The sequence below is a fragment of the Durio zibethinus genome, chromosome 6 (genome assembly GCF_047325235.1).
Source record: "Durio zibethinus cultivar Kanyao isolate XHJ-2024 chromosome 6, ASM4732523v1, whole genome shotgun sequence".
Taxonomy (NCBI): Eukaryota; Viridiplantae; Streptophyta; class Magnoliopsida; order Malvales; family Malvaceae; genus Durio; species Durio zibethinus.
Window position 1 is genome coordinate 2,353,327 of NC_143167.1, and position 23,995 is coordinate 2,377,321.

General features: G+C 26.7%; 1 pseudogene; it reads right to left on the reverse strand.

The window, feature by feature from the left end:
- Positions 1-20,883: 20,883 nt before the first annotated feature.
- Positions 20,884-23,995, reverse strand: LOC111284228 (kiwellin-like; annotated as a pseudogene).

Sequence of the window (23,995 nt, forward strand, 5' to 3'; positions counted from 1 at the left end):
AAATTGATAAAATCTTGTGTTTAGAATGGGATGAATGAGAAACTTGTGCTACTATTTATAGATAGATCTGGCACGTAAACTTTAATTACCACTAAAATTCTAATATTTGGTGTCTCGATTTTCTAACAATAAATAGATATAATTATCATTTAAGTATTAAAATTGATGGCTTATTAATTTAACTATCTACTTGCAGAAATCTTACTTTCTTTTTTTTAAACTAAATGAATAATATATTATTTTATAATAAAATTTATTAATACAATGACAATTATAAAATTTTTTAATTTTACAAATAAATTTATAGTTTTACCAAGAGTTCATTTAGTATTTATATTAATTTTTTAAACCTAATGAACATGTGATAATTTATACATAGAAATGATTTTGAATTTATAAATTCTACGTCAACGTTTAAGATTATTTTCCTTTATAGTATAATAATTTTAGTTTTGTGAATACATCGTTTGATTTAGTTGCTATTTAAAATTTTGAGTTGTTTATATAATCGCTCGACTGAATTTATTGAAAAAAAGTATAACAATTTCCTATATATATTAATTTATGTAGTTTAAAAAATAGAAAGTAAAATAATTAATTAATTTTAATTTAGGATTATGTAGGATTTATTAAAATTTTATACATAAATATGAGGTTGACTTCTATATAATTTTTTATTATGACTAAATAATTGTAAGATTGTAATAAAAATAATTATAAATAAAATGCTCTTTTTATTTTTTATACTATTATTGCACTGACATTATTTATCCAATCGTATCAATTTTAATGTTTGAAAATTAAAAATTTTATAAAAATTTATTAATAAAAAGATTCAACCTTATCATTTTAAAATTTAAAATTTTAGTCACTTCATCTTATAAATTTATACCAACAAATTTCTGCAATAAAAATATTCCATTTAAATATGTTTTCAAATTTAATAAATTAAAAATAAAACAAAATCTTTAAAAATATAAAGCACAACACTGGCAAGATTATTAATTAGGGTTCATCAGTGGGCTAACCGGCAGGAGCTAGTACTTTCAATGGGGCTGGATATTGATCTCTGCGAATGATGCCATACCCTATTGGCCTTATTAATTTGGATTGGGTTTCAACAATTTAAGGAATTTTAAGTTCTAATTAAGCCTCTAATTAAGGTCGCCCAGGGCCATAACTCGAGTATGCAGCCTACCTAGGTTTGGGTTCGGTGGATATTAACAGCGATTAATTAAGCTCTTTTAAGGCTCTTTGAGGGCTTAAATCAGGCCATGTATTCTACCAACATGCAACAAGTAACAATGTACTACACAGTTAGGTAATGTTGGAATTCATTTTAAAAAAATAATTTTGGAATTCAAAAGTTTTCACTCATTTCTGTGATTAAGATCGGATAAAATTATTTACATGAAATTTGTAAATTTTTTTTTTATTAAAAATATTAATTGAAATTTTAATTTAAAAATTTAAATGAATAAGTTGAAACATTTTCTTATATAAAATGTATATGAATTTTCAAATAATTTAAATAGATTTTTTTATTAAAAATTCTTAGATTTTTCATTATTTAATAAAATATGATCAAATTTTATGTGTAGATGATATTTTCAATTAAATTCTTTTATAATATTTATTTTTTGTCAATTTTATCAATTTAATTTTCATGTTATTCGTTTTAACAAAAAAATCACAAATCTAACCTTAACCTAAAGAATTTCATCTAAATTCTTTTCCGTCATGGTATTTAATTACTCTGCAGGACTTTGCTCACATAAAAGTTTCCAATTTTACGCTTGAGCTTATGTTCAAGGGAAGGATTTGCAATCTTCTTGTAATTATTAACTAACCCATTGTTGTATATAAGCCATGAAAGAAAAATACCTTCCTAAACATTAAAAAAAAAAAATCCCTAAACGGCAAAGTTAAGGGAAAAAAAACCAGTGCTCATGCAGTCAATGAAATTAAACAACAACAGGATTAGGCCACTGTACATTTGCCTAACTTACATCAGCCATCCGCCCATCCATTAATTATTAGAATTGCTTACCATTAATTTTTCACAGCTAAAGCTAACCCGCAGCATGCCGTTAATCATGCGGAAGCCATAAATGAAGATATTTTTTCTGCATTTCTATAAAATAAAACTTCAATTATTTATAGATCTTTGTATTGTTGTTTCTAAAGCCATAGCTATGTCGTGGACAAAGCGACATCCACATTATTGGGACCCAAAGCACTCCACACTGCAATCTACATCAGACGCGCCGTTATTCCATTCGGTGGACGATGGCAGTATACGCTCAGGGTTTATATGATATTTGCCATCAAATTTCAGATGGACCCTGTCCTCCGTCACCTTCGCTGAAATCATTGTTTGTGGGGGATAAGCTTGGCCGTCGGATCGAAGGGAGCCTGAGGGCTGGCATTTGGTTTCAGGGCCTGCAGGCTTGGAACTAAAGATGGTAACGGATGAGTATTTTTTTTAGAGATAGGTGCTTTAAAATTTTTGTTCTTTAAATTGGATAGTTTTAAACTTACTTCTTTTAAAGGAGATACTCATGTTAATGTCACATCGACTGTTATATCGATTTTTAATAATTATTTAAATTATAAAAAAATTAGAAGTAAAATCTTTTATCATTTTCAATTGAGGATGTTTTGGGTTTTCCAAAGCTTCTTCGTTCCAGGATCCAAACCATTTAAGCACCCCACCTTCCCCACTCTTTCCCTTCGTTCCTTTAGGCTTTTGGGTAAAAAAGCTTTGGTGCAATCTAAGTCCAGTGTGAGAGTGTTCGTTCCGGCGTAGATGGGATGATAAATTAATACGAAACTACACCTCTTCCCTCAAAAATGACGAAGATGGACGGTAAATGCAAAATCTAGACCTCTTACCTCAAAAACTCAAGCCACCCTCCAGAAACAAGACTGCAAGGCCTAACTTCATCTGATCACTCTCTCACACTCCAGAAAGCAGCCCAAGCTGTCAGCAAAAGAATTTGAGGGGAATAAGGGGAGAAGCTGGGGTTCTTGCAAGAGCTTCTTTGAAATTCATAGGGACTTTTGAAGTGGAGTTAGTTGTTGTCATTTCGACATCTGTGCGTTATCACTCACTTCATCTCCAAACCTATGACGGATCCGTTTCAAAGTTGGAGATTCGTTTTTTGTTTCGTTGCCCGGATCCTCTGGTGGCGGTTTTGATTAATGGTGGGTGGTTGATGATTGATGATTGATGTAACCAGTTTCTCTGAGTTTTCCTACAGGGGATTGAAGTGTTTCAGTTTTTTTTTTTTTTTTTTTCTTTTTCGTCAAATTATGTTGGAAGTTCATCTAACCTGTTAATTTTGAAAATTTAATCCACTTAATATATTCATATAAATTTAGTAATTTTAATTTAAACATTAATTCTGTCAATTCTTGACTATTAAAAGTATTAACATAATCGTTGGTTTATGATGTAAACGTTGATTTTATTAATATAATAATTTGATTGAATAAAATTAATTATTAAATTATGTAAATAATTTATATATTTATATGACTTTTAAAATTTAATTTTTTTTAATATAATTTAATTAAAATTTCATTCTCGTACAAGTTGAATTTGATAGCATTAATTGAAGTGTAAATTACAATCCAATAAAAATTAAAAAAAAAATCAAAAAAATAAAAAATTGATTCGAAATTATAATGTTAGATTCAAACAATATTTTTTTATTTGATTTAGTTTAAATTCGGATATTATATATATATTTATATATATTTTAGGTTCATATTGAATTTCATATCAAGAAGTAAAATAATGAAAAAAGTCCAGACCGAATTATATATTTTTATTATTTTTATATAACAAAATATTATTTGATTTAAAAGAGTATATACTATTTATTAAATTTGTCTTTTTAACTACAATAAAAAACAACATTTTTATTAATAAAAGTACTAAAATATTTAGAAACAAATCTAAATGATATATTATATTTAATTTTTAGCTAGAAAATCATAAATGAATAAAAATGTAAAAGAGAAACACTAAAAATTTTGATAAAGCATCAATCGAAATTGTTTGATCGAGTATGAGACATTAAATTTTTTATTTTAAAATTAATTTATATTATTAACCTATCATATTATTATTTTTATCAATTATTCATGTGTTAAATAAATATATTATAAAAATATTAAATAAAAGATTATATGAATATAATGTATTATTTATGTGTCATAAAAAATAATATAGTAAAAAAATCTATTAGATAATATTAAATTTTACGAATCAAATATAAAATTCTTATATTCTGTAAACCAAACATAAAATTCTTGCATTCTTTAAAGTCAACAGGAATCACTTATTTTCTTTGGCTGTTGCTTTCTTTTGAAGTCACTTACCCTCATGATATGTATGTATCCACAAATCGAACGCCTTCTTAAGAAAATAAGATTAAAACTTCTCTTATTAAAGAATAAAAAATTTAAAATACATCATTTCGAAAAAACAACTAAATAATAGATAATAAATAATTGGATATCTAGTACCATTTGATCCATTTATATTAGATTCGTATATTGATAAACGGATTGTGGAGACTGACACTTAACCTACAAAGTATTATTCGCTTTGACTTAAAGGTCTTATGATTTTATCTCACAAAAAATACTTTAAAAGTTTAGCTTTAAGTCTTAACTTATATATTTTAACAAACTTTTAGAATATTTTGATATGGGATTAGAGTGTTACAAACTCATTCCATTAAAACTTGAAATCACCATCAAACTCAACAAAAGCATATAGAGAACTATATAACCAAAATCACATTAGATGTTGAGATTTTATAAGTGACTTCCATTATATAAGACTTAATTTTCTCCGAATTTTAGAGCTGGTTCTCACAATGTAACACTTAACTTTCGTTTAATTTGTGATTATTTTGATATCATTTGTGAAAATTTATACCCAACATGTGAGGTATTATTCGTTTTAACTGAATGTCTTACAATTGTATCCCACAAAAAATATATTACAAGTTTGAATTTAAATCTCAACTTACATATTATAACATATTTTTAAAACATCCCAATATGATATTAGAGTGTTACACAGATAATTATTTGAATTTTGATAGAAGGTTTACTATTTGTATCGGATTCAAAAACATTATTTGGATATTTAATACATAAATATGTTTAAATTTAATGGATAGTATTAGATATTCAAATTCGTTACTTCTTTTCATTTGCAAAATATGTAAAATTTTATACTTGTAAATGAGTTTGAACATTAACAAATAACCTTTATTATTAATTAAAAGAGAACTTAAATTTTAAATTTAATTATCATTTTATTTTATTTTTTAATAAAAATTTAGGATAATAGTTTTTTAATTGAAATCGGATTTGAGTAATAATATTAAATTTAATCAAATATTTTAGGGGATTCTTATGTTACTAAAATTAAGATATGTAGAAAATAGTTGACATCCGTTATGCAGCTATTCCTAGTAGGCACCGCTACTTCTACTACATGATTTGAGTTCCCACAGGATCGTCATTGTTGCACTTGCCTTTGATGCAAATGAGGTAATCATATATAGCAGTCTTTGAGGTCTAGGCATGGACCGTTGCTTTGGGATATGGCTAGCTTTCCCTTGTTAGAAAAACTGATGGGTCAGTTGATATGGATGGGTGTGGGATTGGAAGGAGGATCTGTGCATGAATTTAGGTTCCGTTTGCAAAAATAATTTTTGAAAAATAATTTTTATATTTTTAGATGTTTGTTTGATGAAAAATTGATTAGTTAATAAAAAAATATTTTTTTATTAATGAAAAATAAGATATCTTTTGAAAATTATCTTATGAATTTAAAATTGAAAGACATTTAAAAAAAATTGTCTATGAATAAAACTATTTATCAGTATTTGTAAGCGTAATTTTACTTATAAATAATATTATATTAATAAATAATATACAATTAATATAATATATTAATATATTAATAAATAACATACTATTAATACAATATATTATTAAATATTTTAATAAATAATATTATAATATATTAATAAATAATATAGAGAATAAGAAATGGTTTTATTTTAAGTATTTTTTATATTAACATAATATTTTAATATTAAACATTATTATTAAAATATAGTTATTTTTTAATGTTAATAATTTTATTAATAAATAATTTAAATATATTTTAATAAATAAATAACTTTGAATATTTTAATAATTATATTAATATTATTTGAAAAAAATAAATTTTCTAAAAAATAACCAAACAACAAAAAACATTTTTTATTAACTTATACAGATAACAGAAAAAAAATTTTAATTCAAAAGATATAAATATTTTTTAAAATTATTTTTCAAAAATTATTTTCTCTGAAATAAACCTCATAAAATTATAAGCATTTAAACAAAAAAAAATCCTCTTTGATAAATGAATTTTTGTCACAATATCAATTAGATTATAAAGAGCACACAACTGATTGATGCCAAAGTCCAAGTCTTCCCCATACTTCGGTACTGACGATGACATCTTTCTTTTGTTCAATTTTACAACTTGGAGAGCCGTTCTAGATACGGCTTGTTAAGAATCTGTGGCTGATTTTTTGTGGATTTTTCTTCGTCATATACGGCATTGGCGTTTCAGATTTTGTGGGGTAAAGGCTTGGTAGCCATAACCCGTATCTCTGCTCAATTATAAAATTTGAATTAAATGATGAGGCATAACTTAGATTTCAGACAAAATAATATTGTCAACAGAATTTTGCATGCTTGACTTGATTTGATGTAGCTTATACAAAGGTACATATACAAGATAATTGATTTATCTATATATCAAATTTAATTACCACAGCAAATTGATTATTCATTAATAAAACTTAAAGGTATGTATATTTTTGACAGAAAATGTATGAAAGATAGGTTTGAAAAGATTTTTTTTCAACGAGTCCAAAAATTTTATTACAAAGATTTAGGTTTTTAGTGACATTTTTTTTTTAAGTTTAGCGACATTTATAAATGTCACTAAAATATTAGCGACGTTTGCAAAAAACATCATTAAAAGCATCGGCTACACCCACGTAAAAAAAGATAATAGCGTTTTATAAAAAAATATCATTAATTTAACGAGTTTGCAAGCACAAATGTTGTTAATTTAGTAGCGATTTATGTTATAAATGCCACTAAATTAAGTAATTTATTTTTTTATAAAATTTATTATTATCATTAAATAAAAATGTTAAAAGAAATAAAAATGAAATTCAATTCATAAATTGAATATTATAAATACATAATTTGTTTAAATATGCATGTAAAATAAAGTTTAATAATACATGCAATAACATTCAAATTAATTTAGTACATTAATAAAAAAATTTTAAATATATAAAATTGATAACTACGTAAATTTGAAATATTATCATTTAATGAATGATTTTTTTCACCTTGATCACTAACGTGCTCAAGAACCTACTGAATAATATCATACATGTTTTAAAACTTAATAAAAAGCTATTGTTTATATTAAAAAAATATAAATAGTTACTAAATATAATACTTGAGTTGATGGATCACCTAAATTAGTTTTCGAAAATTATTGTTGCACAAAATTCATAAGAGTATCAAATCGATCATACAACTGCTAAAATTTTACACACTTTTAGTCCATTTATTTTTCAATTTTAGCACGCTCATGTTCTCTTTCTACTTCTATTTGCTAGAAACGTTGTTGCATAGTTTGCAACTCCTCTCTCAATATAAAATATCTTGCAAAGACTGACTTGCTAAGAATGTAAATTGCTGAGAGCTACGTCCATAGTAGCTAGATGGTGTTGGACCCAATCCAAAGCTTCAGGTCCGTTCACATTTTTCTTTTTTAGCAACTTCTGTAAAAATAAAAAATTTCAATTCTTGTATGTTGACAAAATTATCAGATGCAATTTTATTTTCAGCAGTCATTTTCTATTTCACTTTTTCCAGTAAATTAATCAGATAAAACTATCAAGTTTAATGATTAATTAATAATATGTTTAAAATAGTCAATATTTATTTTCTGTATACAACATATGTAATAAATTATCATAATTTCTAGTGTTTTGATATTCATGTAAGATCTGTCTTTTTTGTGTGGATTAATAAAAAAAAGTTTCACACGTCTAATTTTTTCACTCATCTTAATCTCTTATATAAAAACATATGTTATTGTTAAATGCATATCAATCATAACTTAATCATGCATATCAAGCCTACCAATCAAGTTTAATTCGAATAAGTTTAATATCATGTATTTAATCTATCTAAATTGTTAAAATAAAGATATAACTGTAAAATTATATTTTTGCCTTTTAATAGCACAAAAGTCTTAAACAAACGTAAACAATAAAAACATTTTGGCCTTTCACACATATCAATCATGAAAACTAAATTCAATCATTTGAATAAGTTTAATATCATGTATTGAAGCTATCCAAACTATTAAAATATGGTGAATAATAGCAACTTTGTATTTTTGCCTTTAAATAGCAAAAAAAGTCATAAACAGAGGTAAACAACAACTTTGTCACATATATCAATTATAAAAACCAAGTTCAATCATTTGAAAAAGTTTAATATCATGTATTGAAGCTATCCAAACTGCTAAAACAAAACAATAACAGTAAATATGCATTTTTGCCTTTTAATGGCCCGAAAAAATCCTGAACAAAGGTAAATACCAACTTTTTCACATATATCAACTATGAAAACTAAGTTCAATCATTCAAAAAAGTTTAATATTATGTATTGAAGCCATCCAAAATGTTAAAATAAAATAATAATAGCAAATTTGTATTTTTATGTTTTAACGGTAAAAATAGTCCTAAATAGATGTAAACGGTAATTTTTTCACACATATCAACTGTGAAAATCAAGTTCAATCATTTAGACAAGTTTAATATTATGTATTGGAGCTATCCAAACTATTAAAATAGAACAATAACAACAATTTGTATTATTACCTATTAATGGCGTAAAAGTTCTAACTTTGTCCTATATATCAATCGTAAAAACTAAGTTCAATAATTTGGATAAGTTTAATATCATGTATTGAAACTATCAAAACTATTAAAATAGAATAATAACTATAAATTTATATTTTTACCTTGTAAAGGCATAAAAAGTTGTAAACAAACATTAATTGCAAATTACGACATATATATCAACAATGGAAATTAAGTTCAATCATTCGAAAAAGTTTAATTTCATAAACTTATGATTTTTTTTTTTTTTTGCTTTCTTGCAAAACTTTTTGATCCACTTGTGTGACTATATTTCTATTGCTTTCTACTACCAATCCCAATTTGTTCTCTTTCTTGTCAGAAAAATAATTACGTATATGGTAAAAATATAAATATTAACAATTTAAATCATAAAACACCGTTATTATTAAAACTAATAGTAAAAGTTATAAATTAGTACATTTCTTCTTTTTGAGAACCAAAATCTAATCAATTGTTCATATTGCCATCTAATCACATTACGGGGTGCATTTTCCATTGTGGCATCTGTAATAGTATTTCGATTGAAATACTTTTTCTTGAAATTATGCTTATAGTCTTTTCATTTCTTTCCTAATGACTTAAGCACAAAAGAAGTTAAAATTTCAAGTACAAATCTTGACTGTAATAATACAAAAAAAAGTTTTAATCAATAAACCAAATTTAAAATAATTAGTATAATTATATGTAATTAATTATACTAATAACTCAATAAAGTTTAAAGCATCGATCTTAACTTTTGCTATAACTTTATGCCATGTTTCATAATGAATTGATAATTTCATTCCATTACAGGCAATCATGCCTAGAAATCCAGCAAATAGTTGAGACTCTTCACCAATTGGTTGCCTATCAGAATTTACAGATACTATAATACACTCGTTTGAAGGTAGTGCAAACAATTCCTTTAAAGTTGTCCGACATCTGATCTTCTATTAACCATTGTTATCAACTACAAAAAATAAAAAATCAATTTGTAAATTACTAATACTTTAATCATTATAATCAAAATCTAAATATGAGGTTTATGGTACTTGCATTCAAATTAAAATAAAAATCAATTGACATAATGCTATCTAAATCTGAATCTCTCGTATTGTTAAATCCAATATCAGTTGAAGGATTAGAAGTTACTGGGTTAAAACTAACTGTATTTATATTTCTTTCAAATGATTTAGTCCATAGCCAAGATTAACTGGTGTCGCAAATAGTTTTGAATTAATATCTTTGATATATATTTCTTTCAATCTATTCTTTCGCATTGTAGCATAGCTATATTATAAAAGCGCATATATAAAAAAACATATGTAAAGAACATATATAAAGACATTAAGAAGTAAAAAAAATAAGAACCAACCATATATAAAAAATATATCAATTAAATTAAATTAAAAGATAATGTATGACTTATAATACAATAATTGAAATAAAAGTGAATACGACATAAATTAATACAAGCATTTATTACATTATGTTTTAATAAATGCTTATTTACAAAATATGGATGATCCATCACGGTTCATAAATATCTTCCTTAACATCTTTATAGACCCACTGAGCAGAGTACTGGAGATTTTTTTATCCAAGTTTTGTTTAGCAAAAGAAAAACATTCAGTTTTATGTTTAACATCATCTCTGGTATCTGACCCCATATCAAATAAATCTTTATATGTGTTTCAAAGAGCAACAAATCAACCCAATTCTTTGAGGTCTTCAGAATAAAAAACTTGTTTGACTTGAAAGGAAAAAATGTAAAGTTCATCGATGAGTTGTTGTCTAGTGTGAATTAATCGAGAAAAATTCATAAATGTAAAGCCAAACTAATCTTTCTTAATACCCTTTGCACTATTTACATCAATTCAGTCATACCGAAATAAGATAAATTTTCACTTGCTATAACAATCTAACTCAATGGTCATTAATCATGTCATAATAGTTAACATTTTCCTCTAAAAGGTTTGTATCCTTAGCACTAGCATAGCTAGTAGTTGATGAAGTAACACCAACTCCTGAATTTTGTTTACTTCTAAAACTCTTATGGGCTTTAGTGTGAAATTTATATCCATTGATGATAAAACCTTTGTATCATTTCACAATCCTATTCGATTTTTGTGAAAGATACTTTACCTCTTCACTAACAAGCCTTCCACTCCAAACTTATAAGGTGGAATAAATATATATATATATGTTATTAATTTTATTTATACCCTAAGTATTCTATGTACATTTCTTATTATGGAAAGTATGGCATTACTTATAGTTGCTCCTAACTATTCGTGAAAGTTTTCGGTGAATAATTTATCAAACTCTTGAGTGTTTGATTATCGATAATGTGTACGAACTCTCAAATTATTTCTATACTTACTATAAAATATCATGATAAAGTATTAACAATAAGAAAAATACAATAATCTATGCTTAATAGAATGAATTATTTTATTGTAAAAAAACTTACGTGCGAAACAATTCAATTAAGTCATGATGGAAAAGAATATATCGATGTGCTTGTGCCCAAGATTTATCATCTAACTCCATCATTTCAGCTTTACCTATTGGTTGTGCAAAATTTTCAAAAGGATAACTGTAGGCAAAGTTAGTATGATGCATACCAACATTTCTTGATAGTCTATTAAATTTTGTTTCAACATCATCCAAATAATGAGAACAAAATATCATACATTTTTTTACTAAATATCCTTCAGTAATAGAACCTTTCAGATAGCGTTTATTGTTACAATAAGAATTTAACCTCCCTAAAAACCTAAGGCATAAAATATTTGTCATATACCATTTTAACTAGAGTGATATGATCATCACTAATAACCTAATCAAGCTATTAACAAATAATACTTTGCGATATGATACATTCATTGATAATAAATCAGTCTACTGACTTTTACTTCATATGAAAGGTGGATAACCAAATATATCATAATAGTGAATAAGTTTAGAGGAAAATTCTTCCTTAAATGGCATAAAGTAATCATAACTCAATCTTAAAGTTTTTCAAGCTCTTCCACATTCAAAACTTTCTCACAGAGAGTTTTAAATATGTTACTCAATTTAATTACCATTGAAGTGACTTGCTTTGACATTGATAAACATAAAGCAAGAAAAAATAAGTCTTGCATCGTAATATGATAATCATGTGACTTTAATGAAAAAAGTTTTTACTCTTTTAGATTCACACATCTCAATATATTTGACATATAGCCATCTAAAACTTTTACATTTTTTAAAACCTTACAAAGTACATCTTTTTCAGCTTTAGAAATCTCAAAACAAGCATATGGTAATCAATATTTGTCATTAGAAAGTGATTTTGGATGAAAGTCAAAGCAAATCCTCATATCAATTAGGTCAAGCTGACTTTTTAAATTATTTTTTGATTTTTTATTCATATTGAGAATTGTCTTGATAAAATTTTCGCAAATATTTTTTTATATGTGCATTACATCAAGGTTATGATATAATAAATTATATTCTCAATAAGGCAACTAAAAAAAAATTTTTTTCATAACTCAGACTCATTGAGTTATCTTCTTCATCTTTCTCCTCATCACTTTGAAAGATTACTAACTTGAGTATCAGTGTCACTAACTTAAGTAATACAAGGCTAAAGACCATCAAAGATCTCCCTCACTCTTTTCCTCAATTGAGTCTTTTTTTCATAAGTAAAATGAATATCTTTTAACTTTGACAATATATTAGACCCACTAATTGATAAAAGCGATCTCTTCAACTCTTCAATTCTATCAAAAAGATATTTTTGGATTCTAAATCGATGATTATCATTTAACCATCGATGATGTCTCATATAACTGAACTTCTTACCATTATGTAACCACTTCAAACATGTTTACGCAGCACAACATAGACAAGCATAATGACCTTTTGTGCTCTAACTAAATAAATTCGCATAAGTAAAAAAATCATTAATAATCCATAATAAAGTAGTACGCATATTGAAGTTTTCTTTTTTTGATGCATTATAGGTTTCAATTCATTCTCATAATTACTTCAACTATTTAATATGAGGTTGTAAGTAGATGTCTATATTATTACCCAGACCTTTTTTTTTAGAATTATCATGGATAAGATAAATGACCATTGCTTCATGGTAATTCATGGTGGTAAATTATACGAAATTAATACAACTGATCAAGTACTATAAAAAGTACTCAACATTTTGAACGGTTGAACCCATCAGATGCTAGTCAAAGCCTAATATTTTGAGGATCAAAAGCAAAGTTTAAAAATCTAGAATAAAATAATTTTCATGCCAAAGAATCTATAGGATGCATTAATGATCCATCATTTGTCAACTTGTTATGATGCCACCTCATAGAATTTATAGTTTTGGAAGACATGAAGAGTTGTTGAAGTCTTGATATTAATGAAAAATATCGTAAAACTTTTATAGGCTTTTTTTTTACATTGAACTCATCATCATCCTTATTCAACCTTTCATCGAGATTTTTTTTTCACCTAACGAGAATTACCTTACAAATGACAAGATTCTTGATTTTTTCTATCACCCCAATACAACATACAATCATTGGGATAAATATAAATTTTTTCATATCCAAGACCCAAATCCTTGGTCATCTTCTTTGAATCTTTACAAGATTCAAGAATTTTTGCAAAAAGAAACATTTTTTTAATAAACTCTAATAATAAAGTCAAAGAGTTTTCTGTCCATTCACATAAGCATTTCAAGTGAAAAAGATGCACATAGAAAGATAACCTTGAATGTTTAGATCTCTCATAAAGTTTTTCATTCATATCCTCAAGCAACCAATAAAACTTTGAAGCATTTTTTCACTACATTGTTAATCACCTACACCTATTCTATGATCACCAAATTCATTCATTTTAATTTTGACTCATTAAAATCCATCATTTTAGGGAGACAGATGATGAAAATGTTGGTTATGAATGTTAAAAGCATCTGGCAACATACCTTTAATGTATCTTGTCTAATAGGATCATGTTAGTGTTGGAAAACCCTTAAAGTTAAAGGAACTCTAGTAAAAGATCTTAACAGTACATATTCTTTATGAAAATATCAATTAACATATTTTAAAATAATTTTAATACAAATTAAATGTTTCAAAATAACTTCACACATTTATCATTCGATATTAGCACACTTCAAATATAGGCATAATATCATATTATCTTCACATGTATTATCAAATTCAAAATTAAGATAATTTTTCACTCATTCTCGATACTTTTGACTTAATAATGACTTTTGTATCCAAGTCTTATCTATTTACTTGCTATATCATCAGACCAAAATTATATAAATAATTTATATGAAAATGAACATGTCAAATACTTAATTATACTATGTATTAAACCAAAAGTAATAACAAGACCAGTACTTGTAAAAGACTAGAACAACAAAGCAGTTATGCATACTATGACAATATCATTCGAATGATCTCCCAATAATACTTGAATGATTTTTCAATTTTTTGAACCACACATATGAAGCACCATAAAAAGTTACCTCTGTAACTTTATTAAACTTGTCCCTGACAATATGTAACAGATGGAAAAAGAAAAGGGATAATGGGTTTCAAATGGATATTTGAGGAAGATGAGTTTTGGAGAAAAATTTTATACAAAAAACTATAACGAAAATTGCAAAAACTGAAGGAATAATAGAATTAAGTAAAAACTAAAGTAAATAATGAAGGAATAGTAAAAATAGGGTTCCAAAAAATAAAGCTCGAATAGTAAAAGCTGAAGGAAATAAAAAGTAAATTGTAATTGGTATGAAAAGAGAAATAATAGATTAATTAAGTTGAAGCTTAATGTTAAGGATTCGATATGCTAAGTTTAAAGCGTTTTCAACAAACAAACGTTACTAAATTTTAATGTTATGAGTTAGAGGGAGTTTAAAAAAATTACATTCACCATTATTATAAATTACAAAATTATTTAAAAGGCGTTTCATTCCAATTCTATGATGATATTATTTAAAGCGTTATTTAGTGAAAAATGCATTCAATAATCCCATCTAATTTTTTAAAAAAAATTATTAAATATTTTTTTTATAGAAAAAACCTTCAATAATCCCCTTAAATTTTGATGAGGAGATTATTAAAGGTATATTTTGACTAAAAATACCTTTAATAATCTCCTCTAATTTTTTAAAAGAAATTATTGAAGGTATTTTTTGCAAGAAATACTTTCAATAATCCCCTCCAAATTTTTAAAAGAAATTATTAAATGTGTTTTTTTTTGTAAAGAATGTCTTCAATAATTCTCTTCAATTTTTTAAAGAAAAATATTCAATGTGTTTTTTTGCAACAAATGCCTTTTAATAATTCCTTTAAATTTTTTAAAGAAAATTATTGAATGTGTTTTTTTTGCAAAAAATACCTTTAATAATCCTCTAAAATTTTGACGAGGAGATTATTGAAGGTATTTTTGACTAAAAATACCTTTAATAATAAAATACCTTCAATATTTTTCTTTAATTTTTTTAAAAAAATTATTAAAGGTATTTTTTACAAAAAATACCTTCAATAATCCCCTTAAATTTTGACGAAGATATTATTGAAGGCATTTTTAGTAAAAAATGCATTCAATAATCTCCTCTAATTTTTTAAAAAAATTATTGAAGGTATTTTGTGCATAAAATACCTTCAATAATCTCTTTAAATAGATTATTGAATGTGTTTTTTTACTAAAAATACCTCTAATAATCCCCTCTAATTTTTAAAAAAAAATTATTGAAAACATTTCTAATTTTTTTAAAAAAATTATTGAAGGTGTGTTTATGCAAAAAACACATTTAATAATCTCCTTAAATTTTGATGAAGAGATTATTGAAGGCATTAAAAACATCCTCAATAATCTCTTTCAATTTTTTAAAGAAAATTATTAAAGGCTTTTTTTTTTGTAGAAAACGTCTTAAATAATCAACTGTAAAATTTTAAAGTAAATTATTGAAGGTATTTTTTTAGAAAACACTTTCAATAATCTGCTTTAAAAATTATCATAGGATTATTGAAGGTATTTTTGACTAAAAATACCTTTAATAATCTCCACATCAAAATTTAAGAGGCTTATTGAAGGCTTTTTTTTTATTAAACACCTTCATTGATCATTTATTATATTTATTCTCGTCTTGAACTTTGGAATCTCAAATTGCTATTATAAAGAATGATTAAAAATTGCATTGTAACCAGACCAAAACCCCTAAACCCATTTAGTTTGCCTTTCGGTTTATTTATCTCTCTCATCACCGTCGACCTTCAACAACTCAACGTCGTGCACCTCTCTGTTTATCGGTACGTCTTTATTTTATTTGTTTTTTATATTTTTTATATCCTTTGATATATGTTTTTTTTTTCTCATTCCTTACTATATATATTTTAATTTATTCCACCATCACATAAGTGTAAAAAACACTTTTCATTGTATGTATGATGTTTCTGTGTAGTTTGGTTTAACTATTGTGGTTTGCTAAATGGTATTGTGGAATTTTTTTGTATTTTTTTACTCATCATTTGTTTTGCATGAAACTCCTATTTAAGGTTGGAATCATAGTATGGCTTGTCTTCGTAAAATATTATGGGTTTGAGGATGATTTACGCATATTGGTGTAGTAACTGTAGTATGATATTGGTTGTATTTTATTATATTCTATGTGAAATTTAAATAGACAGTTTGGTGTATTTCGTATAATTTTGATCAAAATCGTAAGTATAATGGAATTCGAACAACATACTTCTCTTACTACTCAATATAAAAAAGACACACCTGTAGGCCAAAAAAAAGAAAAAAAAAGGGATGAAATAAACAAATTGAAGTGATTGACATAAAAATTCACGTCTACTTCAATCAAAGTGGGCAGCTTGTTTCTGATGGAGTTGCCAAGTTGGCTACTCATATTAGAGCAGTCGTCCGTCGTATCATTTCAATTATGTACCATAATTGGTGATGAGTTTCTGTCGATCTAAAGAATAGCATATGGGAGTCTGTTGCGGTATATTTATTCAATTATTTCATAAAATTTGTTAAATGATCATTTAATTGAAATTCAATGTATTCATACTAATTGTGTTAATTTTTTTAGGAATGGTTTGACGTCTCAATTGAATGTAAAAAAATTGTGTTATAATTGGCTCAGAAAGTATTTAAAGACTTTAAAAGTAGATTGACAAACCAATATATTTTATCACTCTCTGATCAGGATAATATATTGGTTGTTCCACCTATGTCATATGCAGATGTTATAAGTTATGATGATTGGACAAAATTTGTTTGAGATCAATTATCAAAAGATTTCTTGGTATGCATATCCATTGCAAAAAATTATTTATGAAATTTTATATCATATATTCGATATCTTAATATGTAATTTATTTAATTTCTTTCTTTCTTAGAAAATCAAAGAACAATAAACGAACATTCGGACCAAACAAGTATATCACCATTGAATAACGAGAAAGGGTTATAAAAATGTTAAATATGAACTTGTAAGTATTCACACATTTGTTTTATACTTATAAATGAATATTTATGAACATTTACTTAATAGATTTTGATTTTTATATTGTGATAATTTATTAAGAATCGACTAACTTTGATACCGAAGTTTTCAGATAGGATATGTGGAAACAAAGACATATGCGAAAGGATGGATCATTCACAAATGAAGTAACTAAAGAAATAGCTAAAAAGATTGTATGTATAACTACTCATTATATCATGTATGATTGGCTTTATGCTTTTATGCATGATTGTATACTAGCTTGTATAGATTTGTTATTACGGCCCATCTTATTATTGTCTTTCAAGATGATTATGCTAGTAAAGTTAAATTCGATGAATCGGTAACCCATTATGGTAAAAATCCCTTGTCTTTGGCATTAGGTGAGAAAGAAAAACATGGTTGAGTTCAAAGGGTTGATAAATTTATGTTGCCATCAAAGTTTTTTAGTAATAAAAAAAATGCCTCAAATGATGAATGCACAATATAAAGCAATCATTGAGCAATAACAACAAAGACTTGATAAGTAAGAGCAATGCCTAAATAACCAACAGTAATGACTTGTGACTTTAAAGGCAATGTTGGCAGCAATGTAGCCTAGCATGGTTGTAGGCCAGTCAGATAGCATCATCCACCTAAAACAAGTTTTCATTGTAAGTCAAGTAGTAAACCCAACCCTCAATACCAATCATGAAGTATGATTTTGTTTATTCACTTAATAGTTATTTTTTACATTTATTGATTTGGTATTAATATTTATATTTCATTATATATTATAGCAGGATGTTGGGACTTGGAATATGACCTATGCTTGGATTGCCATTGATGAGTTATCTAATTATTCGGTTGATTATTTATCCCAAGAAAACTATGTTACAGTTGAGCTGAGAATGAGTTATTTGATCAACCATCACTTTCTTCCATTGGTGAGGATAAGATTAAGGAATTTTGTAACTTTGATGAAATATCAGCTACTGATATTGTTGCTTATATGTGGTTAGCTTATAAATTTAAATATGCAAAGTCAATATTTATTAATCTATATGACGATGTATTACTAACTAGTATTATTGATTGTTATCGTACAGCTTCCTATATAGAGAGATAAAGACGAGAGAAATGACCTATCGATTTAGATTCGTTTATCCTAATTTCATTAATGAGCAGAGTGGCACAGTAATTTTTCATGCTCATCATGTGATTGAATGCATAAAAAAAATGGCTAATTATTATTTACTCTCGTATAATGTTACGTAAATTATATTTATACAAATAATTATTCCAACATTAATTGAATCTGAGATGATGCCTAATCTAAGTATATCATTCTTATTATTTTGCAATTGTCATTGGCAGCTTATTGTTATTGATGATAATTCTTTAATGCCATACTTACTTAATTCGGCTCAACCATTGGCAATGCCTAACCTCAATATTAAAGCATTTATAAAGAGGTATTAGATGTTATTATATTATCTTTTGTTTCTTCATAATTATTTTTATTTTTGTATTAACTAATTTTTTTCTTTTCAATTTAGGGTATTGTCTGCAGTTGGTAAGAAAGCAAAGATAAATTGGGTGTCATTACCAGTAAATGTAAAATTTATTATTTTATGCTGAGTTTGTTTAGATACATATTTCTTAAACCAACTAAATTTATTTTTTAGGTACCTCATCAATCGAGATATACTGAATGTGGATATTATATCTTTCATTTTATGAAGGAGATAGTATTATATGATTTTATAACCATACCATTCAATGTTAGTATTAATTTTATAAAATCATTATATCTTAAAAAAAAAGCTAAATTATGTTATCGTTGATTAACATTCACTTGTGATTTTTTTTTTAGTTGGAGAGTAAAGAAAGCTTCACAATAGACAAACTTAATGAAATCCATAAAGAATAGTGTGAGTATGTTTTATCGTTTACTAAACAATGAGCTTGGACATTATTGGTTGTGTGTAAATATATGCATTTTATTTGTTATAATGTTTTTAACATGTCATGTTGAATGAATAATTTAAGTTTGTAGATTGGGATATTAGTTTAAAATTATTGGCTTATATTTGTTTTATATCAATTGGTTGTAGCTTTTATTAGTACACATATATTTGAAAAAATATATTTATATGATAACGTTATTAGTTTTAAATTTGAATGTGTGGTCTATATATTGAATTACTACAATGTTCATAATGTAAATTACAAAATATAATTCGTAGTATCAAATATGTAAACCAAATATTTTCTGAGCATAAACCTACAACTCACTTCCTCTCCCATTGTTTTTTGAACAAAAACTCTTTCAATTATCCCTTACAAAAAATTGAATGAGGTATTTAGGGCATTTCTGACCAATAACGCCTTCAATAATCCTCTTTCAATGTATTGAGAGATTATTGAAGGCATTTTTTGCTAGAAAATGCTTTAAATAATCTTTTACAAAAAATTGAGTAACGTTATTCAAGGCATTTTTTGGCAAAACACTTTCAATAATTTCCTTCCATTGTTTCTAGGTAATTATTGAAAGCGTTTTTCACAAAATATGCTTTCAGTAATTGCCTCTATTTTTTATAAGAGAATTATTCAAAGTGTTGTCTGTCAAAAACACCTTCAATAATTTTTCATTTATTTTTTATAAATAAATTATTTAAGGTTTTTTTTATCAAAAATACCTTCAATAATAAATTTAATTTTTTAAAGGGGATTACTCTAGGCGTTAAAATCGATAAACACCAATAATAAATCTAATTTTTTAGAAGGGATTATTCTATGTGTTGTAGTCGATAAAGGCCATTAATTTCTGTTTTTAGTGGTGTTTATAAGTACAAATGCTGATATTCGAATATTTAATGGTGTTTTAATTAAAAATACCTTAAGGTTTATAAAAATATGAAAGTTAACGGCGTTTTTAAGTGAAAAGTCACTAAAAAACTGTCACTAATCTTCTATTTTCTTCTAGTGCTTGGAGAAGAACAAAATCAATGAGATATTTAAAACGAAATATGAAGACAGATTTAAATAAATTAACATGTATATTGAATAAGTTTGACGCCAAAGTCAAAGTCGTTCCTGAAGAAATATCTTCTCGACGAAGGCCAATTTCTTCCGGCGAACCGCCTTAATTCATGGAATACTCTTTGTGTAGAAATTAAGATTCCCCGCATTTGAAAGCTATAAGTCGAAAAGAATGAGAAAGACCCTAGTTAATATTTACCCACACTTTGTGTTTCTCTTCGTTGTATAGAAAGTGATTGATATAACTTCCAAGGATTGATGGTGGCATTGAAATTTCAAACTTTGACAAGTTGGACAATGATATATGCAAATTTATTAGCATTATTTCTCGCTATGTTTTCTCATATCAAAGAGCAAGATTTAACTCCCTGCTCAGTTTTATACAGATTTTACAAAGGCCATGGACAAGGACTATGCCCACCAAATTTCTTGACCTTATTAATTTAATCAAGTTTAAACATTAAAAAAAAAGAGTAGAATTTAAGTTCTTCTTAAACCCTAGGCCTTGGACCAGGAAACGTCTACAATCCCCTCTTCTTTATCCAGCTCCAAAGCACTCCACACTGCATCAGACCCATCAACAATGCTATTCTCACAAGGTGGCTGGTATGCATGCTCTTCGTCGCACCCACGCCTCGAGTCGTACTCGTCAACCACCTTAGCCGTCACGCTTCTTCCGTTACTGGCGGTGATCCTTTATGCAGCTATTCCCAGTCGGCTCTGCTACTTCTACTACATGATTTGAGTTCCCACAGGATCGTCATTATTGCACTTGCCTTTCATGCAAATGGGGTAATCATATATAGCAGTCTTTGAGGTCTAGGCATGGACCGCTGCTTTGGGACATGCTAGCTTTCCCTTGTTAGAAAAACTGATGGGTCAGTTGATATGGAAGGTTGTGGGATTGGAAGGAGCATCTGTGCATGAATTTAGGTTCCGTTTGCGAAAAAATAATTTTTGAAAAATAATTTTATATTTTTAAGTTCTTGTTTAATGAAAAATTGATTGGTCATGGAAAATGATTTTTTATCAATAAAAAATAAGATCATTTTTTTTAAAATTATCTTACAAATTTGAAAGGAAAGATATTTTTTGAAAAAAAAGCTGACCATAAGTAGAATTATTTATTAATATTTTTAAGTGTAATTTTACTTATAACTAATATTATATTAATAAATAATAATATATTAGTAAATAATATAATAAATATTATTAATTTAACTAATAAATATTATAATAATATATTTATAAATAACATACTATTAATATAATATATTATTAAATAATATTATAATATATTAATAAATAATATAAAGAATAAGAAATAGTTTTATTTTAAGTATTTTTATATTAACATAATATTTTAATATTAAATATTATTATTAAAATATAGTTATTTTTTAATGTTAATAATTTTAATATATCTTAATAATAAATAACTTTGAATATTTTAATAGTTATATTAATATTATTTGAAAAAAAAAAGATTTTTCAAAAAAAACTAAACAACAAAAAATATTTTTTATTAATTTATCCAAACAACAAAAAATTTCTTTTAATTCAGAAAATGTAAGTATTTTTCAAAAATCATTTTTCAGAAATTATTTACTGTTAAACAAACTTAACCTTATAAAATTATAAGGATTTAAACAGAAATGTCCTCTTTGATAACTGAATTCTTGTCACAATATCAATTAGATTATAAAGAGCACACAACTGATTGATGCCAAAGTCCAAGTCTTCCCCATACTTCGGTACTGACGATGACATCTTTCTTGTGTTCAATTTTACAACTTGGAGAGCCGTTCTAGATACGGCTTGTTAAGAATCTGTTTGTTGATTTTTTGTGGATTTTTCTTCGTCATATACGGCATGGACGTTTCATATTTTGTGGGGTAAGGGCTTGGGAACCATAACCCATATCTCTGCTCAGTTATAAAATTTGAATTAAATGATGAGGCATAACTTAGATTTTAGATAAAATAATATTGTCAACAGAATTTTGCATGCTTGACTTGATTTGATGTAGCTTATACAAAGGTACATATACAAGATAATTGATTTATCCATATATCAAATTTAATTACCACAGCAAATTGATTATTCATTAATAAAACTTAAAGGTATGTATATTTTTGACAGAAAATGTATGAAAGATAGGTTTAAAAAGATTTTTTTTCAACGAGTCCAAAAACTTGGAGAAGAACAAAATCAATGAGATATTTAAAATGAAATATGAAGACAGATTTAAATAAATTAACATGTACATTCAATAAGTTTGACGCCAAAGTCAAAGTCGTTCCTGAAGAGATACCTTCTCGATGAAGGCCAAATTCTTCCAGCAAACCGCTTAATTCATGGAAGACTCTTTGTGTAGAACTTAAGATTCCTTGCATGGGAAAGCTATGAGTCGATTAGAATGAGAAAGACCCTAGTTAATATTTACCCACACTTTGGGTTTCTCTTCGTTGTATAGAAAGTGATTGATATAGCTTCCAAGGATTGATGGTGGCATTGAAATTTCAAATTTTGACAAGTTCGACAATGATATATGCAAACCTATTATCATTATTTCTCGCTTTGTTTTCTCATATCAAAGAGCAAGATTTAACTCCCTGCTCAGTTTCATACAGATTTTACAAAGGCCATGGACAAGGACCATGTCCACCAAATTTCTTGACCTTATTAATTTAACCAAGTTTAAACATTAAAAAAAAAGAAAGTAGATTTTAAGTTCTTCTTAAACCCTAGGCCATGGACCAGGAAACGTCCACAATCCCCTTATCTTTATCCAGCCCCAAAGCACTCCACACGGCATCAGACCCATCAACAATGTTATTCTTACAAGTGGGCACCCCTGCCCCGAGTCACACTCGTCAACCACCTTAGCCGTTACGCTTCTTCCGTTACTGGCGGTGATCCTTATCATTTTCCCACACCTTGACCCTCCATTATACCAACCAGTGGACAGGGCCACTATACGCTCGGAGTTTCTATGATGTTTCCCATCACATTCAGACGGACCACCTTCGCTGAAATCGTTGTTCGTTAAGCGAGCTTTTGTGGCGGATGTAACTGAAGGTGAGCATGTGTAAGTGGGATGACTTTTGCCCTTGCATTTAAGAGTGCCTGAGGGCTGGCAGTAGGGCTACTTCCTTGGCAGATGTGAGTCCCCACATCAGGATCATCAGCGCACTTGCCTTTGATGCAAATGAGCTGACCAGAGCAGTCGTTCAGGTCTCGGCATGGACCGTTGCAATTGGAGAGAGCATTGGAGAATAATGGAGAGGAAATCATAGAGAAGCGAAAAGAAAGAGAGGCTAAAAACAAAAGGTTTTCTATGTTAGCAAAGCTAAAGGCCTTGATTTGTTGGATATGGGATGGGGAAAACAGATTGGCCAATGGTATATATAGA